Source organism: Procambarus clarkii, chromosome 90, assembly GCF_040958095.1.
Source record: "Procambarus clarkii isolate CNS0578487 chromosome 90, FALCON_Pclarkii_2.0, whole genome shotgun sequence".
NCBI lineage: Eukaryota > Metazoa > Arthropoda > Malacostraca > Decapoda > Cambaridae > Procambarus > Procambarus clarkii.
The window spans coordinates 20,824,594-20,834,494 of NC_091239.1; the positions used below are offsets into that span (position 1 = coordinate 20,824,594).

The 9,901-nt window shown below is 39.5% G+C and overlaps 1 protein-coding gene across 2 annotated transcripts in view; it reads right to left on the minus strand.

Annotated features, from left to right (window-relative positions):
- LOC138359296 (zinc finger protein 271-like) overlaps positions 1–8,360 on the minus strand; it is a 149,709-nt gene extending 141,349 nt beyond the window's left edge. The window contains exon 1 of one of the 2 annotated variants that reach the window (XM_069318430.1): positions 8,240–8,360. The gene's annotated coding sequence lies outside the window, so the exon portion shown is untranslated. The remainder of the gene's footprint in view (positions 1–8,239) is intronic. The other variant, XM_069318431.1, reaches the window with a different exon arrangement.
- Between the last annotated feature and the right edge of the window lie 1,541 nt (positions 8,361–9,901).

The following is a 9,901-nucleotide window of genomic DNA, read 5'->3' on the forward strand; positions in this document are numbered from 1 at the left end:
GGTGGCAGCAACTTTCATCCTTCAACCTTTCTATCTTTCTACTATTCCAGCACTCTTACTTTCTACTCTTCTAATTTTTCCTTGATTTCATTTTCTCCCTCTCATTCTATACTTTCCCTTTCTCTTGACCACTCCTTCCTCATACCTCTCTATCTCCCTTACCCCATCTTGAAGTTATCACGAGATGATTTCGGGGCTTAGCGTCCCCGTGGCCAGGTCTTTCACCAGGCCTCCTTTTTGTTACACCCCCCCCCCCCCCAGGAAGCAGCCCGTAGCAGCTATCTAACTCCCAGGTACCTATGTACTGCTAGGTAACAGGGGCATCAGGGTGAAAGAAACACTTTGCCCATTTGTCTCCGCCTCCACCGGGGATCGAACCCGGAACCTCAGGACTACGAATCCGAAGCGCTGTCCTCTCAGCTGTTAGGTGCATGCCCACACTTCATTTTTAATTTTCTTTCCTTTTCATTTCTGTTACGTTACATCAGGATGAAAGAAACTCTGCCCATTATTAGTCAGCTTGATATAATCTACTCAGCCCTTGACAAAAATGAGTTCCCAATTGGCCTCTTCATTGACCTGAGAAAGGCCTTTGATACTGTAAACCATAACTACCTCTTACTTAAATTTCACCACTATGGTATTCCAGGCCTTGCTCTGGACTATATTCATTCCTATCTCAGTGACAAACACCAATATGTAGTCATAAATAGCATATCCTCCCCCACTCTACCACTGGCAGTAGGTGTGCCACAGGGCAGCATCTTGGGACCTCTACTATTTCTTATGTAATTGATGTGCCAAATGTATATAACATTCTTAAACATATAATATTTGCTGACGATACTACCTTTATCTATCCTGACCCCAACCCCCACACACTAAATAATATTGTTACAGTGAATTAAAAAAAGTCCACTCAAAGATGTCAACCAACAAACTTGAACTAAACATAGAAAAGACCTTCTACATTTTATTTGTAGTAAATCATCATATCAGATTCAACTTCAGATAGACAATGTTAATATTATCAATAAAAATGAGGGAAAGTTCCTTGGAATATTTATAGACAAGAGACTGAACTTCAGCACCTACATACAACACATAGCCAAAGAAGTCTCAAAAATGGTTGGTATACTTTCTAAGATCAGATATTATGTTCCCCACTCTGTTCTCTCATTATACTACACACTAATCTATCCCTATCTTGCATATGGTATCTGCATGGGGTTCAACCACTGCAAATTACTTCAAGCTAAGCATCACTCGGCCAAAATCTGCTATCAGAACTATAACGAACTCTATTTTCAGACAACACTCAGCCACCCTCTGTTTAAATCCCTTAACATGCTCAATACACACTCACTCCACACATTCTCAAGTGCTATCTACATGTACAAAACCTTGTTCCTAAATGCTAATCTTGATCTGAAATGTTTTCTTGATAGGTGTAATAGAACCCATGCGCACCACACAAGAAATAAATATCTATTTGATATCCCTGGAGTCAGACAAAATCTGTGCAAACACTCTATGCAAATACAAGGGCCCAATCTTTGGAACTCACTCCATAATGAATTAAACAACTGTCCAACCCATGCCCTGTTCAAAAGTAAAATAAAAAAGTACCTAATTTCATCCTCATAGTTTCCTACCTTGTACTTCAAACCCACACTGTATCTTGTACTACCCACTTCCCCAATTTTTGTACTTAAGACACACATTCTTACCAGTGTAATCACCTCTGTCAACTTATATTGTAGTTATTTGTTGATATAAAAACCTTGCGACAATGTACCCTTTCATCTTACCTGATATGTTAGATTAAGGACCTGCCCAAAATGCTATGCCTGTTATGTATAGCTATAGCTTTGCATGAATGTAAAAATACCAATCCTATGTAACCTCACCAACTAAACCTTCTTGCAAATAAATTATTATTATTATTATTTGTTTCTACCTCGTCTGGGAATCGAACTCGGGTCCCTTAGGGACACGACCATCGACCGCTGTCCACTCAGTCGTGAGGCCCCATGAGATGTTATAGGACCCTATCATTATTAACACTACAGCCTATTCTCGGAGTAAATCCATTAGAACAAGGCCCAAACTCCCCTTCTAATCACCTGGATAGTTTAGACATTTGTTATGGTCAAAGTATATTACGCTTCAATAATAGTGTACCTGAAAACTGCCAAATGAACCTTCTTGAGGTTATCTTGAGATGATTTCGGGGCTTTAGTGTCCCCGCGGCCCGGTCCACGACCAGGCCTCCAACCCCAGGAAGCAGCCCGTGACAGCTGACTAACTCCCAGGTACCTATTTACTGCTAGGTAACAGGGGCATTCAGGGTGAAAGAAACTTTGCCCATTTGTTTCTGCCTCGTGCGGGAATCGAACCCACACCACAGAATTACGAGTCCTGCGCGCTATCCACCAGGCTACGAGAATAAAGGCCTCTTTAAACTGAGAGAAAATCATAAAAGAGGACACAAGTGGAAGCTGGAAACACAATTGGGTTAAAAAGATTTGTAAGGAAATATTCATACCCTGTACGGGTGGTCAACAAGTGGAATGCACCGAGGAAAGAAGTTGTGGAAGCCACCTCCATCCACAACTTTAAGGACAGATTCAATAAAGAATTTGAACGCTAGTATCTGTATAGTTAAGCTATAATGAACAGGTATAACAAGCTAACAGGAGGGGAATAAAGAGCCTGACCTCGCTTCTCTGTAGTCACATAAGTAAACACCCACTCACTCCACACACAAATTAGAAAATGCAGTAGTTGAGTGGTGTCAATCTCTCAAGTATATCTATCATCTATCAAGTATACAGAAGTTGTATTAGGTGTTAAACATGCCAAAACAAAAACTACAATAAAAATCACTATAATTAACCACACAAAATTGTGACAGGAATTGACAATATTAATGAGGAAGAATTTTTCAAAACCTGTTACTTCAATAATCTGAGGCCCTAAATTCAAGCTTAGGAAACAAAGGCAATTAAAAATTGTACGAAAACTCTCTCTTTAGTGAAGTGTTAGATGGATGGAATAAATTACAACAGAGGGTAATTAATGCCAACTCCACCTGAAGCCGTAAAGCATCACATGAAAGTGATCACAGGGAAGACGGAACAATACGGATAACTCTTGGCCTGTAAGAAATAGACTGTTCCTCTACATAGTTGTCATTTAGTAATGGCACACACTGCAAGCCCTCGCTATTTGTGGCACTCACTCTCCTATGCATAATAATTATTGCATATGCAGTACCATCCATTTTTGGTCTGATACTAATGTAGTGTTTTTTAAATTCGGTACATTTTGTTTTAGAAATGACGTAAAAAGACTATTAACTTAGTTGTCATTTACTACTCCAATGTTCCACGTCCCAAAAATTAAAGAGCACTAATGTAAACATTCTTAGGATGTATTCAATGTGCTATGTTAATATTAAGAGTTGCTATTTTATTCTCAACTAGCTTGTTTTATACCAACCAATAAATAGGTTTACACAAGACTGGTAAAGTAAGTGATCAGAAATAAAACAGTTTAAACTCCTCACGTATGGGCAGTAAAATACGGAGTAATGTTAACATGAGCACACCCACATACAGGACCTTTTGTATGTGAAAATGCTGGAACTTGCATCAAAACTATACTGGAAGGTTATAATGCTGAAGAAGAGCATATATACGATTGCAACCTGCTGCCTGAAATGGATGCCAGTTATGTACAGGGGGTCAGGCTAGTTATGCAGCTCTCCACAAAAAGAGCAAACGAACTCAAATAATTTAAATGTCGAATACATTATTAAAATATACAAAAATACATCTTAATTTGCATGGAAAGTTTGGAAGCAAAAAAAAGTGGCCAATTTGTGCCTCCTAAATCCCTGTAGACTATAAGAGAAATACGGGTGAACCTTGCTTAACGTCGCCCCAGTTAAAGTCATTTAATTTTTACGTTGGAGAAAAATAAACAGATATTTTTAAACCTTCTATGGCATCAGACAGGCAAACAGTACTTTTTTTTATGTTTCCCAATGTAAGATAGAGAAAACAATGTGGAAACCTATGGTATTTATAGAAAAAGTACCCAATACGAGGGCAAGCTTAAATATTGTCTACGGACACTGTCTTTATATAAACAAAACTTTTTGTTTACTGAAAATAATAAAAAAATTCAGTACCAGAAAATAAATTTGTAAAACAACCATATGGCTATGTTAGCAAATTATCATGTGAATTAGCTGCTGCAGAAACAAGTGCCTCTCACCAGCTGATCATGGACATAAACAATGTGTGCGAGTACCAAGCTAATATTATTAGTAAAAAATTTCCTTGATCAAGAGGACATGATGGATAAATGGCCAATAATAGGTAGTACTGTAATCCTAATGAAAGGCCAAAGAAATAGAGGAATACAATATTGTAATAAAATTAAGCTAGAAATTTTTGGTTTCACTTAACATTGTTTCAGTTAATGTCACAGTTTTCAGGAACATAAACCCTGACGTTAAACGAGGTTCAACTGTATAAATTCTGTACTAGTTAACGAAGTGTTATTGCATTACCCCATTTAGTTAAAAAATTATGGCATACACTTTGGCTGTATTTGAGAAGTATAAGCTAATTCCTCCTCAAAGTCAGTAATCTCCATTGCAGAAAAGAACAAGGATGAAATAAAATAATACATATACATGTCTTTCACAGTAGCATGATGATTTCAGGCCTCTTTTGAATGATCTGAAATCACCGAACATGGGAAAATTGAACAGAAGAGAGGGTTCAGCTAGACTTCAAAAGAAAAATAATTACAGAGCACCACTTGGTTTCCGAACCCCTTGGGGACGAGACCCGTCGGTTAACATGTAAGTTCGTATACGAGAAATAGAGGGGAAAAAATAAACTAGAAATGTAAAAAGAAATTTTTCCGAAAAATTTATGAAAAAAACTCTAGGGAAAAAAATCGTCAGGTTCATGGCGTAAATGCGACCGTGTTTTGTTTGTACTCATCAATAAGTGAAGTCCTGATCCGCTTTATAAAAGTCCTTAATTGTTCCTAACTGATTATTAAGATGTCTGGCAAACATCCTCTGGATGTTTCCTGCCAGCCTGCAGGCACATCCTGCCTAAAATATACGATGATGTACTGTACATTTAAGAAACAAATCTGGGTCACAGGTCTGTGGAGTGTGGTTAGGCTTACGGAGTCAGCCGGTCCCTCCCCCACCACCGACACACCTCCCCATCTCCCCCCCCCACCGACACACCTCCCCATCTCCCCCCCCCCCACCGACACACCTCCCCCTCTCCCCCCACCACCGACACACCTCCCCCTCTCCCCCCACCACCGACACACCTCCCCCTCTCCCCCCACCACCGACACACCACCCCCACCCCCCACCCCAAACCCATACACACACACACACACACACTCTCAAAGGTCACGTGGTTCACGGCTCACTTCAACACCCATATATCACTTCCTGCCTGCCTGCCTCCTTCCCAGCCTGCCTGCTTCCCAGCCTGCCTCATTCCCAGCCTGCCAGCATGCTTCCTTCCCAGCCTGCCTCCTTCCCAGCCTGCCAGCCTGCTTCCTTCCCAGCCTGCCTCCTTCCCAGCCTGCCTGCCTGCCTCCTTCCCAGCCTGCCTCCTTCCCTGCCTGCCAGCCTGCCTCCTTCCCAGCCTGCCTCCTTCCCTGCCTGCCAGCCTGCCTCCTTCCCAGCCTGCCTCCTTCCCTGCCTGCCAGCCTGCCTCCTTCCCAGCTTGCCTCCTTCCCTGCCTGCCAGCCTGCCTCCTTCCCAGCCTGCCTCCTTCCCTGCCTGCCAGCCTGCCTCCTTCCCAGCCTGCCTGCCTGCCTCCTTCCCAGCCTGCCAGCCTGCCTCCTTCCCAGCCTGCTTCCTTTCCAGCCAGCCTGCCTCCCTCCCTGCCATCATGCTAACGGGTAGTGTGTGTTAGGCTTATCTTCGGGAATGAGCCGGTCTCACCCCCACCACCAACAAACCACCCGCCCCCTACATCCCATCTCTCACGGTCACGCGGTTCAACCGCGTGACTACCACTCACTCCCTGCCTGCAAGCTAGCCTGTGCCTGCCTGCCTGTGCCTGCCAGCCTGCCTGCCTGTGCCTGCCAGCCTGCCTTTCTTTCCCTAATTCTCACTACTACTTCCATCCCTTCCTGCCTACCTCCTAGCATCTCTCCCTACCTCCCCCTCCCTCTTAGCATCTCTCCCTACCTCCTAACATCTCTCCCTACCTCCCCCTCCCTCCTAGCATCTCTCTCCCCCCCTCTCTCACTGATTCTCCCCCCCCCTCATTCATACTGCCTCCCACCTAAACTCCATCGTCCATCCACCCACCAGTCAGCCATCACTGACGCAATGCGTGCATTTGGAGCCAACATGGTGCACAGATGTTTCTTGATTGTGCAGATATGTAAAACAAAAGCACAGAATGAACATTCCAGCCTTATGGCAATTCAAAATAATCGGAATAATAGGCCGTGAATCTGTGAAGTCACAGTGGGCAAACTGGACCATCGCCCACCCACCACCACAAGCTGGCGTGACGCTTGGCGGACCCCTTCCTACCCGAACTTTGTTCGGGTAGCATGACTCCCCAACCCCAATCGGGAAACTGGAAGTTTCGGATAACTAAAGTTCGGAAACCAAGTGGTGCTCTGTAGTTCATATGAAATAGATTTACTGACAATTTATTATGAAACAGCTTTAAGTCACTTTAAGTCACCTTGGTCATAAACAAAGAATATTTTCAAGTTTGTATTTTATTATAAATCATAGGTTTAAAATATAAAAAGTACATGCTGAACTTATCTTTGAAATGGAATGAAGACTGGTTTCTGTAAATGAAATTCTAAGGCACACTCAAATACTGTAGTACTTGAAATACGTATTTCACATTGAGAATAATACACCATGTTAATGTAATGAAAACAATCCTGACCTAACCCCTAATTAACCTAACTTTAACCTAAAGTAATATTAACCTAAACTTTAACCTAATATAATATTAACCTAACTTAACCCTTATGCTTTGCAGAGTGCCTTGAGGTACTCTGAGAGTTGTGCTTTTTTTTTAATTAGGCTATATTTTAATGTTTTTTTAATGTTTTTCATCACTCTTTGTGTTTTGAAATGAAAATGGTTGAGTTTGGAAACATTTTGACATTAACTTTACCTGAACATTTATAAAATAAAAAATATGTCCTAACAATAGCACTATGAAGTTTTTGCCAAAACCAGGTGCGCAGTGCGGTGGTTAACCATGGATAAGGAATAGATAATAGTACTAATTATGTAGTGGTTTTGAAGTCATTACATCCAGGGGATCTCATCAATAAGGACAGATTGCAACACTGCTACATTACAACTAAGTCTTTTTAATCTTTGAATCAGATTCACTTTTAACATTAATTTGAAATTTTTTGCAGTATACATTTTGTGTGTTCTAGGATGTTTAGTGAAAGACTCTTGGCATAAGGTTCCACATACCTCACCACCACAGTGGGATGTTTACCCACAGTGAAACCTCTCCTCCACCACCACAGTGGGACTGGTGCCCCAGAGCAATTTCTCCACCATTACCAAGATGAGCAACACAATACAAATAGCACGTCATTAGGTGGTTAATTACTAATAAGCAACACAATACACAAACACGTCATAAGGTGGATTCTGGTAGTACAGTCCAACAAAGTTACAGCCCCACTTCTGTGCCAGGTAAGTCTACTACAGACTCACCATAGCCCATAATACTTGGAACTTTTTGTTCCGAGAAGCTGAATCTAAAACAACAACAAAGTACAGTCGGGTTCGTTCTTGACAAACAATAGAGAATTTCGGGTTCAAATCCCAGGCGGGAGAGAAATGGTTGGACACATTTCCTCCTGTTCCCTTAGCACTAAATAGGTACCCAAGTATATATACTCAGCTTGTGGAATTGCATCCTGGGTAGGGTCATTAATTCGACCATTTATGGGGGGGAGGGGGAGACCTCGATATAAGCCTAGCAGGTATATAAGCGTTGTCTGCCTGTCCCCGAAACAATGAGGCATAGCGAACATTGTCAAGTAACCACCAACGGCCCACAGCCCGAGACAGGGCCATATATTAAAATTTTCTGGCGCAATTATGTATATATGTATGTATATATATATGCATAATTAGCTTTAACCAATTAAAAATTAATACACTGGCATTGATACTTACCTCAAATGTCAGTCTATCCGTCATAAATCTTCAAATGGTGAGGATATTTGGCAAAATCCCCCAGGAGATCCACCCTGCTCCAATGTTGTTGATATCCAGGCGAAGAGGTGCCAGATCTGATTTGCTATAAGTAGCGAGCCAAGGGGCTAAAAGTAGCGAATTTGTAGTAAAAGTAGCCCACTATTTTGTTTAGTGACTTATTTTATTATTATTATTATTATTATTATTATTATTATTATTATTATTATTATTATTATTATTATTATTATTATTATATATATATACATATATATATATATATATATATATATATATATATATATATATATATATATATATATATATATATATATATATATATATAAATATATATATATATATATATATACATATATATATATACATATATATATATGTCGTACCTAGTAGCCAGAACGCACTTCTCAGCCTACTATGCAAGGCCCGATTTGCCTAATATGCTAAGTTTTCCTGAATTAATATATTTTCTCTATTTTTTTTTCTTATGAAATGATAAAGCTACCTATTTCATTATGTATGAGGTCAATTTTGTTTTATTGGAGTTAAAATTAACGTAGATATATGACGGAACCTAACCAACCCTACCTAACCTAACCTAACCTATATCTTTATAGGTTAGGTTACGTTAGGTAGCCGAAAAAGTTAGGTTAGGTTAGGTTAGGTAGTCGAAAAACAATTAATTCATGAAAACTTGGCTTATTAGGCAAATCGGACCTTGCATAGTAGGCTGAGAAGTGAGTTCTGGCTACTAGGTGCGACATATATATATATATATATATATATATATATATATATATATATATATATATATATATATATATATATATATATATATATATATATATATATATATATATATATATATATATATATATATATATGTCGTACCTAATAGCCAGAACGCACTTCTCAGCCTACTAATCAAGGCCCGATTTGCCTAATAAGCCAAGTTTTCATGAATTAATGTTTTTTCGTCTACCTAACCTACCTAACCTAACCTAACCTAGCTTTTTTTGGCTACCTAACCTAACCTTACCTATAAATATAGGTTAGGTTAGGTTAGGTAGGGTTGGTTAGGTTCGGTCATATATCTACGTTAATTTTAACTCCAATAAAAAAAATTTGACCTCATACATAGAGAAAAGGGTTGCTTTATCATTTCATAAGAAAAAAATTATAGTAAATATATTAATTCAGGAAAACTTGGCTTATTAGGCAAATCGGGCCTTGAATAGTAGGCTGAGAAGTGAGTTCTGGCTACTAGGTACGACATATATATATATATATATATATATATATATATATATATATATATATATATATATATATATATATATATATATATATATATATATATATATATAGGGGTACCACCACTGGTTTAATTAAAGGGACCCACATCCTCGAAGAAGAAAATAAATAGTGTTCAGAGAAGACCTTGTGGATTCTCACTGAATACTTTAATCTTTTCCTCTCCTACCACCCCTATTATTTTTTTTTTTATTTGATTTTATTGCAATGTTACAGTTTACAGAAAACACACACTTATATAACAATATAACAATATACCAATCAGTGTTCGAAGACCTAGTCCAGTTCCTCGGGGGTCGGGTGCGTACCCAA